The sequence below is a fragment of the Octopus sinensis genome, linkage group LG5, assembly GCF_006345805.1.
Source record: "Octopus sinensis linkage group LG5, ASM634580v1, whole genome shotgun sequence".
Classification (NCBI taxonomy): domain Eukaryota; kingdom Metazoa; phylum Mollusca; class Cephalopoda; order Octopoda; family Octopodidae; genus Octopus; species Octopus sinensis.
This window is the reverse complement of record NC_043001.1, coordinates 86,555,676-86,572,069: the sequence shown is the minus strand read 5'-3', so window position 1 is coordinate 86,572,069 and position 16,394 is coordinate 86,555,676. Positions and strand designations below refer to the sequence as shown.

Here is a 16,394-nt window from a genome sequence, read left to right as displayed (position 1 = left end):
TGACTGAAGATTCATGACATGTAGACTCTCCAAAACTGGGGAGATTAATACCATTATTGTTCCATTTAAACTACTGTAGATCCACACCAGCAAAAAGGCTATCAGCAGAGATCATTGAACTCCAAGAGCATGTTGTCTCTTCTCTCTCCTTACTTACACTAAGTATCTCCTCAGAGCTGGCTGCTCTCATACCTATTTCTTTACTACCCACAAGGGGCTAAACACAGAGGGGACAAACAAGGACAGACAAACAGATTAAGTCGATCATATCGACTCCAGTACGTAACTGGTACTTAATTTATCGACCTCGAAAGGATGAAAAGAAAATTCGACCTCAGTGGAATTTGAACTCAGAACGTAACGCAGATGAAATACAGCTATGCATTTCGCCCAGCGTGCTAACGTCTCTGCCAGCTCGCCGCTGCTCTCATACCTCCACCACTCTCCACCTATCATCACCCCTGTTATGTATCCATCCAACTTTGCATATACTAAATACTATTCCCAATCCTTCGTCCTCAGAACAGTTTCCTGAAATCTTGCTGCTCATGTTTTTCCTGCAGGTGTTAATCTGCAACAGTTTAACTCTTTCATTACCAACCTGACTGAAACCGCCTCTGGCTTTGAGTACAAATATCTTGTTTTCATAAGTTTTGAATTAAAATCTTCCACCAAACCTTGGTCACAATTTATGTTCTTAACACTAGCTTAATGATAACTAAGTTATTTTACTAAAGTCTTTGATATATTTAAAGTAATTGAAAGAAACACAGATCATCTCAAAATAAATACAGTAAAAAAAAGGGTTAAGAACATCAAACTCAGCAGTGCTGGAGGGGCTGCAAAGGTCATAGGCACTGAAACTTCTTCCAGATTCAAGAAATAATAATAATAATCCTTTCTATTAAAGGCACAAGACCTGAAATTTTGGGGAAGGGGACTAGTTGATTTCATCGACTCCAGTGTTTCACTGGTACTTAATTTATCAACCCTGAAAGGATGAAAGGCAAAGTTGACCTTGCTAGCATTTTAACTCAGAACCTGGAGATGAACAAAGTACTGCAAAGCATTTCACCCAGTGTGCTAACAATTCTGCCAGCTCGCCACCTTAGAAATAATAATAATAATAATAATAATAATAAAATTAGGTGCTGGCATGGCAGTGTGCTTAAGAAATTTGTTTTGCGACCACCCAATTTTGGGTTTAGTCATACTGTGCAGCACCTTAGCCAAGTGTTTTCTACTATAACCCAGGGCCAACCAAAGCCTTGTGAGTGGGTTTGGCAGACAAACTGGAAGATTCATGTTGTGTATATATATATATATATATATATATATATATATATATATATATATATATATATGTTTGTGTGTGTGTCCCCAACACCATTTGTCGACTGGTATTGGTTTGCTTAAATCCCAGCAACTTAGTAGCCCAGCAAAAGAGATCAATAGAATAAATACCAAACTTTAAAATAAGTATTGGTGGGTGGGTGGGGGGTTGCTTGACTAAACACTTCAAGGCAGTGCCCTATGATAGCTGCAATCCAGTGAATGAAGTAATAAAAATGCAAAAACAAAAGCCTTTTTGGCTTTATTGATTGAAGAATTTCAGACAAGCAATAAATAAATAATTCTACTATAGACATAAGGCTGGAAATTTTGAGGGGCAGGGTCACTAGTTGATTTCATTGAGCCCCAGTATTAGAATGGTACTTATTTTATTGACTTCAAAAGGATGAAAGGTGAATAAAAAAAAAAAAACATACACAAGAGCACAAACCTCCACAAAGGCAACACCAACATCCTTTTAATGATTAGCCAGAGATGATTTTGAAAATGAGAATATCTGAAATAAACTCAGCTGCTCTCACAAACAAGAATACTAAAAATGAACTCGACCACTCTCAAAAATTAAGTAACAAAACGGAAAATAACCCAGAATCCAAACTCTAATCAGTTTGTGCCAGTCATGAAGCCAAACATCCTTGAAAGTTTCATCTGAATCCATCTTGACATATCTTGTCCATGGACAAACAAATAAACATGAGTGAAAACAATACCTCTGCCTTCGTAAGGCAGAGGCAATAAAAAAAAAAATTTTTTTTAAAATCAACCTCGGCAGCATTTGAACTCAGAACATATCGCTTGAAGAAATGTCACTTAGCATTTTATCTGGTGCAGTAATGATTCTGCCAGCTTTCTGCCTTAATAAACAATAATATATATAATAAAAAAAAACAGCAAAAAGTAAATACATAAATAAAATGGACAAATAAATAAATTTGAAGTGAAACTTCAAGCCTGTGTTGGGGAGTGCACTGTGCCTGTACATTACACAAACATAAACTGACGGGAAGCAGTCACAGATGTTCAACGCTATCACATTCTTCAATATTTCCCACCACATCCTAAACTCAAAGGAAGGAAGATGTGTCTGAGGCAGATAAGCAAAATATTCATTAGTTTATATATCATCAAATAGTGTCACAGTTCTAAATAGTATGACACTGGGAGTGATTCAATGGTGAAGAGGAACAGGCAGGGAAACATTTCCACAAACAACTACATTGGCTCAGCAGAAAAATGTAGAACATGTTTACAGGAAAGTTTACATTAAAAATTCCTGAGTAGCACTTTGTGTTGCCAAGTGATTTGATCTCAGATTGTCTCTTTTACTCTCACTTCTTTCAGTCATTAGACTGTGGTCATGCTGGAGCACTATCTTGTAAGGTCAGTTGCACAAATCAGCTCCAGTACTTATTTTTAAATCTGCTACTCGTTCTCTCAGTGTCCTTTGTGCTAAATTAGAAGGATGTAAATAAACTAACACCGGCTGTCAAGTGGTGGTGTTGATACAAACACATACATGTATACACACACAACAGACTTCTTTCAGTTTGAAACTACCAAATCTACTCACAAGATTTTGGTTGACCTGGTACTATTGTAGAAGATACTTGCCCAAGGTGCCATGCAATGGAACTGAACACAAAACCCCATGGTTGGGAAGCAAACTTCTTCACTGCACAGCCATACCTTCTTTCATCATGATAGAACCATGAGTTACTTAAAATGTGTGCACTTTGATATGGTCATGAGTCTGATATTGGAAGACATGAATTTTGCCTCTTTCTTCTAGAATTCACAAAACAGGTACTATGAAAATGTATCCAACCATGGAGATATCAATGTTTGAAGGACTAGTGAAAATATTACCTTGCTTGGAAACCAGTGAAGGTCAGTGACAGAAAGAACATCCAGCCATAAAAAGTTTCATCTGACCCATGCAAGCATGGAAAAATGGACATTAAAATAATGACAATGTTGATGCAACATTGTTGGATGTTAAATGACTGTCCTGAATTATATTATTACTTGTTACCTTGGAAAATAAGCAAGTCAGTATATATATATCATCTTTGTTTAACATCCACTTTCCATGCTAGCATGGGTTGGACGATTTGACTGAGGACTGGCGAACCAAATGGCTGCACCAGGCTCCAATCTTGATTTAGCAGAGTTTCTACAGCTGGATGCCCTTCCTAATGCCAACCACTCAGAGTGTAGTGGGTGCTTTTACATTCCACCGGCACGAGGGCCAGTCAGGCGGTACTTGCAACGGCCATGCTCAAATGGTGTCTTTTATGTGCCAGCGGAACTGGCAACGATCTCGCTCAAATGTTTTTTCACATGCCAGTAAGGCGATGCTGGTAACGATGACACTCGAATGGTGCTTTTTACGTGCCACCGGCACGGAAGCCAGTTGGCCGCTCTGGCAATAAATAAATATATATATACATATATTTAGATAGAAAGATATATGTACATACAGGGTGTGGTGAATAAACTCATCTAAATTATGCAAAAATGAAAATAACACCGACATCTCATTTTAACAGATATATTTACCAGAATTACATAAAAATATCTTGAAATACTAAAGAGTAAATTTATTCAATAAAATCGCCATTGGCTTTGGAATCTCCTGCAACTCTTCTGGACAGTCATGTTTTTTGTTCAGGAACATTAACTTTGCAGGGCTTGCAAAGTTCATGAGCTCTGTCCCAGGCTCCAGATTCAGTAAATAAAAATAAAATAAATTCAATAAGAATTGTGTGGTAAAGAGGTTCGCTTTAGTTTCAGATTCAGACCCACTGTGCGATACCATGGAACACCATGGGCAAGTGTCTTCCATTATAGTTTGGGGCCGACCAGTGCCAAGTATGTGAATTTGGTAGGCAGAAGTTGTGTGGATGCAAATTGTGTGTATGTGTGTGTCCTACCACAACTGCTTGACAACCAGTGTTGGTTTGCTTACGTCCACGTAAATTAGCGTTTCAGCAAAAGAAACTGATAGAATAAGTACCAGACTTTTTTAAAAAATGAGTACCAAGATTGATTTGTTTGACGAAAGTCGTCAATGACTGAAACTAAACATATTGAAGTTATTTCCCTTCGCGTATTGGGGATTTAAAATACCCCTCGAGGAAGTTTACATTTACTAATTACTCAGATAATCTCAATGTATCAAAATATTTCAGCTTGCTACATTTACAGATGTAAGACCCTACTGAACATTTGATATGCAGAAGGCTCTCCTGAGATATCTCATCTCACTCACACCTACACAGTCATACAGATAACACAAATTCGCTGCAACATTTCAGTAAAGGCAAGAAGAAAGGAGAGTCTGCTGTAGGCTGATAGTAACGAATAACCAGGTGAACGCTTGATTACTCTGTAGCATCTCCACCCATTCCTCTCTGATAATAACACATCTAGTTTGGCTGTCTAGACCAGTGCTCTGCAACCCTTCTTCACTTGCGGCAGGCACACGTATATTCGTTTCAAAATTCAGCGGCACACCTGAACTAAAAAAATATAACTAAAAGTATAGGGGAAAAATTATATTCAGGTTACATTGCGGCACACCTAGCATCGTCTCGTGGCACGGTGTGCCACGGCATATGGGTTGGGGAGTACTGGTCTAGACTGATCAAATAAGAGAAATTTACACAGCAACCTTATGTAGAGCAACCAAACGTACAAAACAAATGTGTTCAAATTACGACTATTGTCTTAAGAGAAAGGTACTACTTAGAACAGTGGTCCCGGTGCGCGCACTCGCGTACTCGCGCTAGCTAGTCGTGACTAGTCGATCCTACAACGACTACCTAGCAAAGTAAATAAAACACAAAATAAATTTTTTTTTTACACAAAGTAAATAAAATACAAAAACACAAAGTAAATAATTTTTTAAAACAAAGTAAATAAAACACAAAAGCACAAAGTAAGGATCGACTAGTCACGACTAGCTAGCGCGGATGCACGAGTACGCGAGTGCGCGCACCGAGACCACTCTTCTTAAGTAGTACCGAGAGAAATACTGTAGGCCAGGTTAGATTATCTAAGGTGTTCTTTATAAAGACGGTAGGCTGTGACTTGAGGGAGATTTGGTTGTTACTTCTAACAGGACGAGCGAAAGCACAAAGACTTTGTTGTTGGCTCATCAGCGATTTTTATTCAGCACAGCAACAAAACTACACGCGCGCACGCATATACACGTAGCTGCGTGCAGACACGCCTTTTCAAAACACGCAAACGTACTCGCGCATACACCAGTTATATACATACATAAACACCCGTGCATATTCATGCGGATACACTCACATATAACCACACAGACATACTCACGTTTACACGCACATATATACGCAACGGTCTTATATATATATTTCTTTACTACTCACAAGGGACTAAACACAGAGGGGACAAATAAGGACAGACAAAGGGATTAAGTCGATTACATCGACTCCCCAGTGCGTAACTGGTACTTAATTTATCGACCCCGAAAGGATGAAAGGCAAAGTCGACCTCGGCGGAATTTGAACCCAGAACGTAACGGCAGACGAAATACGGCTACGCATTTCGCCCGGCGTGCTAACGTTTCTGCCAGCTCGCCGCCTTACAACGGTTTTATATAATCGCAGTCACAGACATACACATATATATACTCATTTGTACACCTATGTATACATACGCAAACCTTTTTCTTTGTATAGAAATTTAAAGACTAAAAATAAATATGCAAATAAAGAACATTGTTATACTACAAAATTAAATAGAAACACACACAAAAAAAAAAAAAATCCCGAAGACACTATAAACACTTCAAGCAATATCTGAGTGAAAATATGGTAAAATATATAGAAAGATGTGTACACTAAATAAATACAGAGGTACAGGTTACTAGAACGGAATGGACAGAAGAAACTAATGAAAAAAAAATATATAACAAAATGAAATCAGACTGCGGTGGTAAAATATAAAATAAAAGCAAAGAGTAAATCTTGGTTAATTGCCAATTATGCCGTAAATGAATTTGGTTAATCTCATGTTAATGTACAGCTTCCTAAAAAAAAAAAATCTTTGGTAATTTTGCAACTGACTTTGCGCCGTTCTAAACAACGAGCGAACCTCTATGTGGTCGCTCGCTTTGCTAGAAATAACAAAACGTGCCTTAACTCATACCTCTACAGTTTTAAAAAACATGAAGGAAGAATTCATAAGGTACTGTACTTGATGGCGATATATAAAAGACCAGACGGTCAATGATAGAATGTCTATTATAGATTTTGGACGCGGTTGGTCTGAGGCCAGGAAAAGCATCAATGTTTAAAGGAATTTAGAATTTATTTAAAAATATGAACGAAATGGATATACAGGTCTGTAATTTGGCAGAATTAATATTTCATAAATTGACAATTAAAATTTGCGGTAGATTATCTTAAAGCAGTGTCTCGAACATCCTGAAGCTACCTAATTAATATCCTGAAATATATCTAATAATAAAATTGTTTTCCTTATTAACCGCAAAGAGTTGTTAAAAGGACTGCAGACACTTGCGAAAATAAAAATAATTATTATTATCCTTTCAAATCCGGGCGCAGGGCCAGCGATTTTGAGGGTGTGGGTTTAGTCGATGCCATGCACCCTATTATAATTATTATGTATCAAAAATAAAATAAAAAGGATAACAACTATAGCCAATGTCCAGTTTATAATGAAAAAAGAAATGACTGATATAAAACCAGTGATAATTAACGGCTGTAAAATACAGTTAATAAAATTCTTAAAATAAGATAAATTGACGTTTGGAGCAAGGTCCTGAGAAAAGATAAGTTGTGATATTTAGAGAGCGGTGTTTCAATTTATGTCAGCTTTGACGACGACAGAGCTACTAAAATAATCTATTAAAAAAAAAATCTCAAATCTAATCTATTGTGTTTCTTATTTTTTATATAAACATAAACCAAGAAAAAAATGTTGCACTTACAAAGAGAGTTCAGTCGGCAGACTTGAATGAGATTCTAGCAGCTAGCTACACTGTTAGAGAAATAATGACAAGAACTAATAACTCTGTACTGGCACTAATACCATCCCCTTACAGTTTGCTCTTTCTCTCTCCCTCTCTTCCCCCCCTCTCTCTCTCTCCTACCCTTCTTTTCGTTGCATAAACAGACAAGTTAGCTGCAAATGTATTGGATCCGTCACAGTCCAACTCTGGTTTCTTCTATCTTTATGTTCACCGTGTTTCGTTGCTGATAAGCTGTTTTTACCATTTCTAGACTTGGAAATGAAAAACCGCGCCGAAAAATCGGATAGTTAATTACTACCACCACCACCACCACCGCCACAGCCGCCACCACCACCACCATCTCCATCACCACCACCACCACCACCACCATCTCCATCACCACCACCACCACCATCATCATCATCATCATAGCCGCCGCCGCCGCCGCCACCACCACCACCACCACCACCACCACCATCATCACCATCATCATCATCATCATCATCATCACCACCACCATTTTTTCAAGTATCTATCTCAGATTCTTTAACACAATCATGAACATCCACACCCTTGCTTTTATTTTTATTTTTGATAGTTTGTACAGGACAGATTTATTTTAATGGTAACGCTAAAATAGGTGTAGGGGTAGGGCAAAATTAGTAACCGGGGCAAAATGAGTAATTTCTGATTTCTCATTAGATTCTGCCTATTTGTTTGAAGTCATCACATTGCGAGTAGTACCTCATCATTTTCTGCTGTTGCATCATCTTTAGAAGTAAAATTGGTCAGCTTAGTTGCTGAAGATGTGTGAGTTCAAAACATTATCAGGTGTAGCAGTGGCTGTGTGGTTATTAGCTTGCTTACCAACCACATGGTTCCGGGTTCAGTCCCACTGCGTGGCACCCTGGGCAAGTGTCTTCTACTATAGCCCCGGCCCGACCAAAGCCTTGTGAGTGGATTTGGTAGATGGAAACTGAAAGAAGCCTGTGTGTATATGTATATATATATATATGTGTGTGTGTGTGTGTCTATATGTTTGTGTATTTGTGTTTGTCCCTCCAGCATCGCTTGACAACCGATGCTGGTGTGTTTACGTCCCCGTAACTTAGTTGTTCGGCAAAAGAGACCGATAGAATAAGTACTAGGCTTACAAAGAATAAGTCCTGGCGTTGATCTGTTCGACTAAAGGCGGTGCTCTAGCATGGCCACAGTCAAATGACTGAAACAAGTAAAAGAGTAAAAGAAGTGATGGGTACTTTTCTTTTCAAGAAATTTGACCTCGGCTTTGACGCGATTGTAATTGAGGTTCCTAATAAAATCTCGAGATAATTTTTGGTGTTTAACAATCGATATTCTTTTCTTTGATGGATTCCGAGTTAATTTTTTCCCTACACTAATGTCTAATTTGATAATTTTCAATTTTCAGAAAATGTCTAAAATGGGGGTAAAATGAGTAATGAGTAATTTCAGTAATTTTTTTCTCTTCAACTGTATGGTGTGCAAATATATCCCAAAGAGACAGACACTCCAGCAGATCATGAACAAGCTATAGAGAATATTTTCTTTTTTTCTTTTTTTTTTCTTTTACTTGTTTCAGTCATTTGACTGCGGCCATGCTGGAGCACCGCCTTTAGTCGAGCAAATCGACCCCGGGACTTATTCTTTGTAAGCCCAGTACTTATTCTATCGGTCTCTTTTTACGAACCGCTAAGTGACGGGGATGTAAACACACCAGCACACAAACACACACACACATACACACATATACACATATATACATATATACGACAGGCTTCTTTCAGTTTCCGTCTACCAAATCCACTCACAAGGCTTTGGTCGGCCCGAGGCTATAGCAGAAGACACTTGCCCAAGATGCCACGCAGTGGGACTGAACCCGGAACCATGTGGTTGGTTAGCAAGCTACTTACCACACAGCCACTCCTGCGCCTATGTAAAGTTTTTTTTTTTATATTTAGTTGAGTTTCATTAATTTCATATCATGCTATTTTTCTCTGATCCTCTTTCATTTGATTTAGATATTAAATTTTTTTTTTCCTGGCATTTCTGATCTTTCTAATGTCTAGGGATGAATATTGATATGTATGAATTTGTCTTTGATTGTGATTCTGGAGAACTGATGCAGCAAAGATATCTTATCTTGGCTTACTTATTCTACTCCAGCCAAATTTGTCTTCTATATATATGCTCAAAGAGAACTCTTTTACTCTTTTACTTGTTTCAGTCATTTGACTGTGGCCATGCTGGAGCACCGCCTTTAGTCGAGTAAATCGACCCCAGGACTTATTATTTGTAAGCCTAGAACTTAATCTATCTGTCTTTTTTGCCGAACCGCTAAGTTACAGGGACGTAAACACACCAGCATCGGTTGTCAAGCGATGTTGGGGGGGACAAACACAGACACACAAACATATTCACACACATATATATACATATATACGACGGGCTTCTTTCAGTTTCTGTCTACCAAATCCACTCACAAGGCTTTGGTCAACCTGAGGCTATAGTAAAAGACACTTGCCCAAGGTGCCACGCAGTGGGACTGAACCGGAACCATGTGGCTGGTAAACAAACTACTTACCACACAGCCACTCCTACGTCTATAGAACAGCGATAATTGTATTGAAATTGTGATAAGATCATGTATTTAAGAAAGGTCATTTGCTTTGCTGATTTAGTTTTTGTAAGGTAGTGAACATTTGTTAATAATATATTTTGTCTCAAAGTCAAAAATGCAGTAAAAACTTCTCGTTGTCCCCTTGGAATTTTGTGTGAGTATGAATATTTTGAATAGGTGTAGCAGTGGCTGTGTGGTAAGTAGCTTGCTTACCAACCACATGGTTCTGGGTTCAGTCCCACTGTGTGGCACTGTGGGTAAGTGTCTTCTACTATAGCCTCAGGCTGACCAAAGCCTTGTGAGTGGAAACTGAAGACGGAAACTGAAAGAAGCCCGTCGTATATATATATATATATATATATATGTGTGTGTGTGTGTGTGAATTTGTGTGTTCGTGTTTGTCCCCTCCCACCATCGCTTGACAACTGATGCTGGTGTGTTTACATCCCCGTAACTTATAAGTTCGGCAAAAGAGACCGATAGAATAAGTACTAAGCTTACAAAGACACACAGACACACATATATATATACATATATACGACAGGCTTCTTTCAGTTTCCGTCTACCAAATCCACTCACAAGGCTTTGGTCGGCCCGGGGCTATAGTAGAAGACACTTGCCCAAGATGCCACGCAGTGGGACTGAACCCGGAACCATGTGGTTGGTTAGCAAGCTACTTACCACACAGCCACTCCTGCGCCTATATGTTTCACAAATCAACATTACATATTCTATACTCACAAAAACGTAATTCTGCCAAAATGCCCTTTAAAAATGTATATTTTAAAGTGTTATTAGGAAACAGAGCTGAGAAAGTAATGGTGGTGGTGGTGGGGAATGATCCCAAACTCTTTCTCTATTGAAAAAGATTATCAAAAATAATCGTAACTTACACCCTTGAAAACATATTTCAGTAAAATTTCATTAAAATATACGCAATTTTTCAGAGACACATAGAGAAATAGATTTGGCAATGGGGCCCCAGAGTGTAGATATGCATGATATGATAATGCTGCACACTTGCACATATGCACCTATACACATACGTTTCTTGAGGCGAGCAAGGAAACTTTAAAAAAGAATCTCTCACATAATCGTAAATTTTTGCAAATGAACATGGCTTTTAGAAATCTATAATTTCACAGTTGGTGTCTTTCAACTAAGTCCTGTTACCATTGTTACACTAGATTTCTTTTAACAAATGCTCTTGTTGACAAGAACGAAGGAGACTGTTTTGTCTGGAAAATATAAAATTTACATAGATACTGCAGAGGTGTAGGAGGAGTGAAACTTTTATTCTCTCGCATTAACAAAAGAAGTATCAGCTAAGCATGAATTTGTATGGTAGAGAAAGGGTTGGTGAGTCGATTATTGAGTTGTGAGATGAGTCATAAATAGATTTATATACATATTCAAGTGATACTTACGACACAAAGGTGCTCATTCAATTGTGTGGATTTTTATGTCAAATTGATTTATGAATAAAGATCTATGGAAAATTGATTTAACATACATACATACATACATACATACATCATCATCATTATCATCGTTTAACGTCTGCTTTCCATGCTAGCATGTGTTGGACGATTTCATTACAAGAGACAGAGCAATTCTAACAGAAATGTTTTAGAATGTTTTAATAAGCAAAGACTCTTATTAAGTTTTTTTTGGTGCTCTGATGAAAAGAGCATCAAAATATTCAAATATGAGTCTGCATCACAGAATTGACAATGAGAGAAACATGGACTAGTCAGTTCAACTTCATCACCCTTGAGGGACTGTGACAGAAACTTAATAATAATAGAAAATGATTGTCTCAAAAGAAACTAGAGGCATTGAAGACACTTAAACTGATCTGGTAGGATGATTGGAATGCAAAGATTAAAAGCAACTCATCTCAGTATGTTATAATGGTGGCTTCAGTCACTTGAGACATAAGGTTTTTTATTAGCTAGTCTTGTACCATTACAAAATTTTGGAGAATCCAAATATTCATTGTAATATAACAGGTACTCCTACTTTCAGCTGTAGAATATGAGATTGAAACACCAATCTACTGAAGAGAACTGAGAAACTGTTGGATAGTTCACAGTATTGTTAAGACCAACTATAATGCCAGCTGGATAAATTTGGTGGCTTTTGAAGCTTCGTGGCATTAATACTCTGAATAATGTCAGATTTTGATGGCATATTGTCTATAATTTGATGAGAGGTTACAACAAATACTCTCTTACTTGTTTCAGACATTTGACTGTGGCCATGCTGGAGCAGCGCCTTTAGTTGAGCAAATTGACCCCAGGACTTATTCTTTGAAAGCCTAGTACTTATTCTATCAGTCTCTTTTGCCGAACCGCTAAGTTACAGGGACATAAACACACCAGCATCAGTTGTCAAGCGATGTTGGGGGGACAAACACAGACATGCAAACACACATGCACACACACACACACACACACACACACACACACACACACATATATATATATATACGACAGGCTTCTTTCAGTTTCCGTCTACCAAATCCACTCACAAGGCTTTGGTCAGCCCAAGCTATAGTAGAAGACACTTGCTCAAGATGCCACACAGTGGGACTGAACCCGGTACCATGTGGTTGGTAAGCAAGCTACTTACCACACAGCCACTCCTGCGCTCAATACCATTTCTTTGAAATGTGCTGATGATTTTTCAGTATTGTGATATCTCTTCTCTAGGTTTCGCTGTTATTGTTAATTTACTGTTTCCTATTTGAGCTAAAACCTCTGCAAACTGACCTCCTCTAACTGTATATCCCTATGCTCTGTGAGTGAATTTGGTGGGAATCCATTTTGTGTGTGAGTGTGCACGTATGCGCCTTTTTGCTTGTGTTTGTCCCCCAACTCGTGTTGGCTAGCAAGACTGATAGAATTAATACCAGACTTTAAAAAATAAGCACTAGGGTCAATCTGTTTAATATTTCCTTTAAAGCAATGCCCCACTATGGCTGTAGTCTAATGACTGAAACCAATAACAGGTAAAAAGATATAATTAATATGAGAATGGAGTATTTCCTGAAGGCTGAAGACAATTTCTACTTATACTGCTGGAATATTTCTGTGGCACTTCTGTACCTACTGCAGTTGCTCATCACCCATGAAATAAATCTAAAGAAACTTTAGGTATTCATTAAACAAGAGCAAAACAGAATCAGTAAAATGGTAAAACTGTCTGAACCCTAAAAGTTGGCACTCATCTTTGTGGTAATCTGAAAGCAGGCGAGCTGGCAGAAACGTTAGCAAGCCGGGTGAAATGCTTAGCAGTATTTCGTCTGCCGCTACATTCTGAGTTCAAATTCCACCGAGGTCAACTTTGCCTTTCATCCTTTCGGGGTCGATAAATTAAGTACCAGTTATGCACTGGGGTCGATATAATCGACTTAATCCATTTGTCCCCTCTGTGTTTAGCCCCTTGTGGGTAGTAAAAAAATAGGTATTCCGTCTGTCTTTACGTTCTGAGTTCAAATTCTGCCGAGGTCGACTTTGCCTTTCATCTTTTCGGGGTCAATTAAATAAGTACCAGTTACGCACTGGGGTCGATATAATCGACTTAATCCATTTGTCTGTCTTTGTTTGTCCCCTCTGTGTTTACTACCCCTTGTGGGTAGTAAAGAAAGAGGTAATCTGAAAGTAGGTGATGTAACTTTACATGTTTGCCAAGAAGTACTGGAAGCCTCTATTGAGGCTATGTAAGTTGACTTCTGTGGAGGTACATGGCCTAGTGGTTAGAGCAGCGGACTCGCAGTTGAGGGATCATGGGTTTGAATCTCAAACTGGGTGATGTTTGTGTTTATGAGCGAAACACCTAAGCTCCGTGTGGCTCCGGCAGAAGGTAATGCCGAACTTCTGCTGACTCTTTTGCCACAACTTTCTCTCACTCTTTTCTTCTGCATCTTGCAGCTCACCTGTGACGGACTGGCGTCCCATCCAGGTGGGAAACCTATATGCCAAAGAAACCGGGAAACTGGCCCTTATGAGCCAGGCATGGCTCGAGAAGGAACAAACAAAAGTTGACTTCTGTAGTTAAGGTGGTTCAGTGAGTTGTCTGGAAAGCACTTTGTCACTCGTGCAACACAACCCAGGAGATTTACCATCTCACTTTTTTACTCCACAGTGTTTATAGATGCACACATGCCACCTATCAGAATTGTAGAATCCACTTCATAGTTGATGGATGTGTCATGATGAAATGCAGCAAGTCTCTTGTTCTGCCACATACTTGCTGTCATTGCTATGCTGCAAGTTGTACTTGCATTTAAGTTGGAGTTTCTGATACCCAGCCTACTGAATGCCTGACTAAATCAGCAGCTTCTTTAGAAGTCTCCTTTCCCATCAGAGTTTCTACTGCACTCAGTTTTGCCTGTCTGGTTCTCTGCTCTATTATTCAAGCTATTCTCCCTGTTAACGACTCTTTTTTTCTATCTTATCATTTTTTCCTGCATCTACATTTACACTTGCAGGACATTGCCTCAGAAGACCCATTAACAAACAATTATTGTCTGTATAAAGAAGTAAAAGAAATGATTTATCAAATACAAAATCTCTGAAGAAATTTGATTAAAATGCAGACTAATTTTCAATAATTCCACTCAGTTTACCAACTGGAAGAAAGTTGTAGAAAATATAAAAGATATTTAAACAGTATTTACTGCTAAATTATTAACACATGCTGCTGTTTTCCTCAGCATCTGTTTCCAAGTTACATGAAATATAATAGAAAATTATGCCTTGTCTGGTTCACTGGGTGGCAAGTTGAACTTCTCTCTCTCTCTCTCTTAAAGATTTCCTTTATCTCTCTCTGTTCATTCTTTTTCTTGCTTGTGCATATGCACTTACAGAATATTGTTTCTTGGATCCTATTTATACAGAATTTATTGTTTGTAAAGAAAAAAATAAAATGTTAGACTTGTTTATAAATTTGGTTAAATGAAAACGGAAAATTTTGTGAATTTGCTACAGACAAAAATAACTTATTTATACAAACAATAACTTCTTTCTACAAACAATAACTTTTTTTTTTCTGCAGATTGTAACTTCGTTTTTATAGACAATAACTTCTTTATAAATGGGACCTGAGAGACCTAAGAAATGATTCTAACTGAATCATCCTTATATTGGCCGTTAGTGGGTGTTAGAGTGGTCCTGTGTAGAATTTCATCTTCTTCAGTTTTCATTTGTGTGTATTCATAACTTAAGCAAAATTTTTTTCTGTAAGACATTTCAATATGATTAAAAGCATATTAATACTCCACTGATATCATCCTGAGCCCAGATTTCCTTGTTCATGCACTGTACAGCTCTGGGATAAATTTAGACTTATCAAATTTGATATAAGTTCATTAACAAATGCTAAAAAAAAAAAAAAACTTAATTGTACACAGGCAGCACGATGGCTGAGTGGTTAAGGCGTTGGATTTAAGTTCCAATGGACAATTGTCCGCGTGGGTTCGAAACCCACTTGTGCAATGAAACTTTTAATGCTCCAGCATGGCCACAGTTATTGGACTGAAACATATAAGAGAATAAGAGAATAAGTTGTCTTCTTATAAGGCTAAATAAGAGTATTACTAAAACAGAAGTGCATGATTGGTTGACTGGTTACAACCAGTTGTAAATAGGTATCATGAGTAAGTACAACATGCCCTTTCTAAGCTGTGGTGTGAACCATACAACATAGTTGTGTATCCTAAGTGAAACTTGGCATTAGACTGAAACAGCACGGTCAACTATTGCTCTCTGCACCACTCATCACTCTGGATATAAGCCTCACTGAAAAGCTTTGAAATTAACCCTGACACCTGGGAAACACGAGCACAAGACTGCCCTCCATGATGAAGCAGCACCAACTGAGGTGCCAGCTCCTATGTACAGAACGGGATTGAGGGGACACAACGAATACACAAACTATGCAGATCTATTGCCAACTCCTTGTCTTCATTCCCTATTTCTTTACTACCCACAAGGAGCTAAACACAGAGAGGTCAAACAAGGACAGACAAAGAGATTAAGTCAATTACATCGACCCCAGTGTGTAACTGGTACTTATTTAATCGACCCCGAAAGGATGAAAGGCAAAGTCAACCTTGGCGGAATTTGAACTCACAACGTAGTGGCAGACGAAATATTGCTAAGCATTTCGCCTGGCATGCTGACGTTTCTTCCAGCTTGCCGCCTTGTCTTCATTCCCAACTGACCACCAGTGCTTGACCTGCAGCAGAGTCTTCCAAACATGCATCAAACTGATTCGCAACAGCCAGACACATGGTGCCCCGTCTTCTTCTCCCATGTGATGTTCCTGGTCATTGTCGACAACAGTGGACAAACTAATAATAATAATAATAATTCTTTCTCCTATAAGCAC

At 38.3% G+C, this 16,394-nt stretch overlaps 1 protein-coding gene and 1 non-coding gene across 2 annotated transcripts in view; one reads left to right on the top strand and one right to left on the bottom strand.

Moving 5' to 3' along the window:
• Positions 1-7,470, bottom strand: part of LOC115211664 (gelsolin-like protein 2) — a 77,947-nt gene extending 70,477 nt beyond the window's left edge. The window contains exon 1 of the mRNA XM_029780298.2: positions 7,340-7,470. The gene's annotated coding sequence lies outside the window, so the exon portion shown is untranslated. The remainder of the gene's footprint in view (positions 1-7,339) is intronic.
• A 7,946-nt stretch (positions 7,471-15,416) lies between these two features.
• Trnal-uaa lies at positions 15,417-15,499 on the top strand. The gene has a single exon. It is a non-coding gene; the product is annotated as a tRNA-Leu (tRNA).
• The last annotated feature ends 895 nt before the right edge of the window (positions 15,500-16,394 follow it).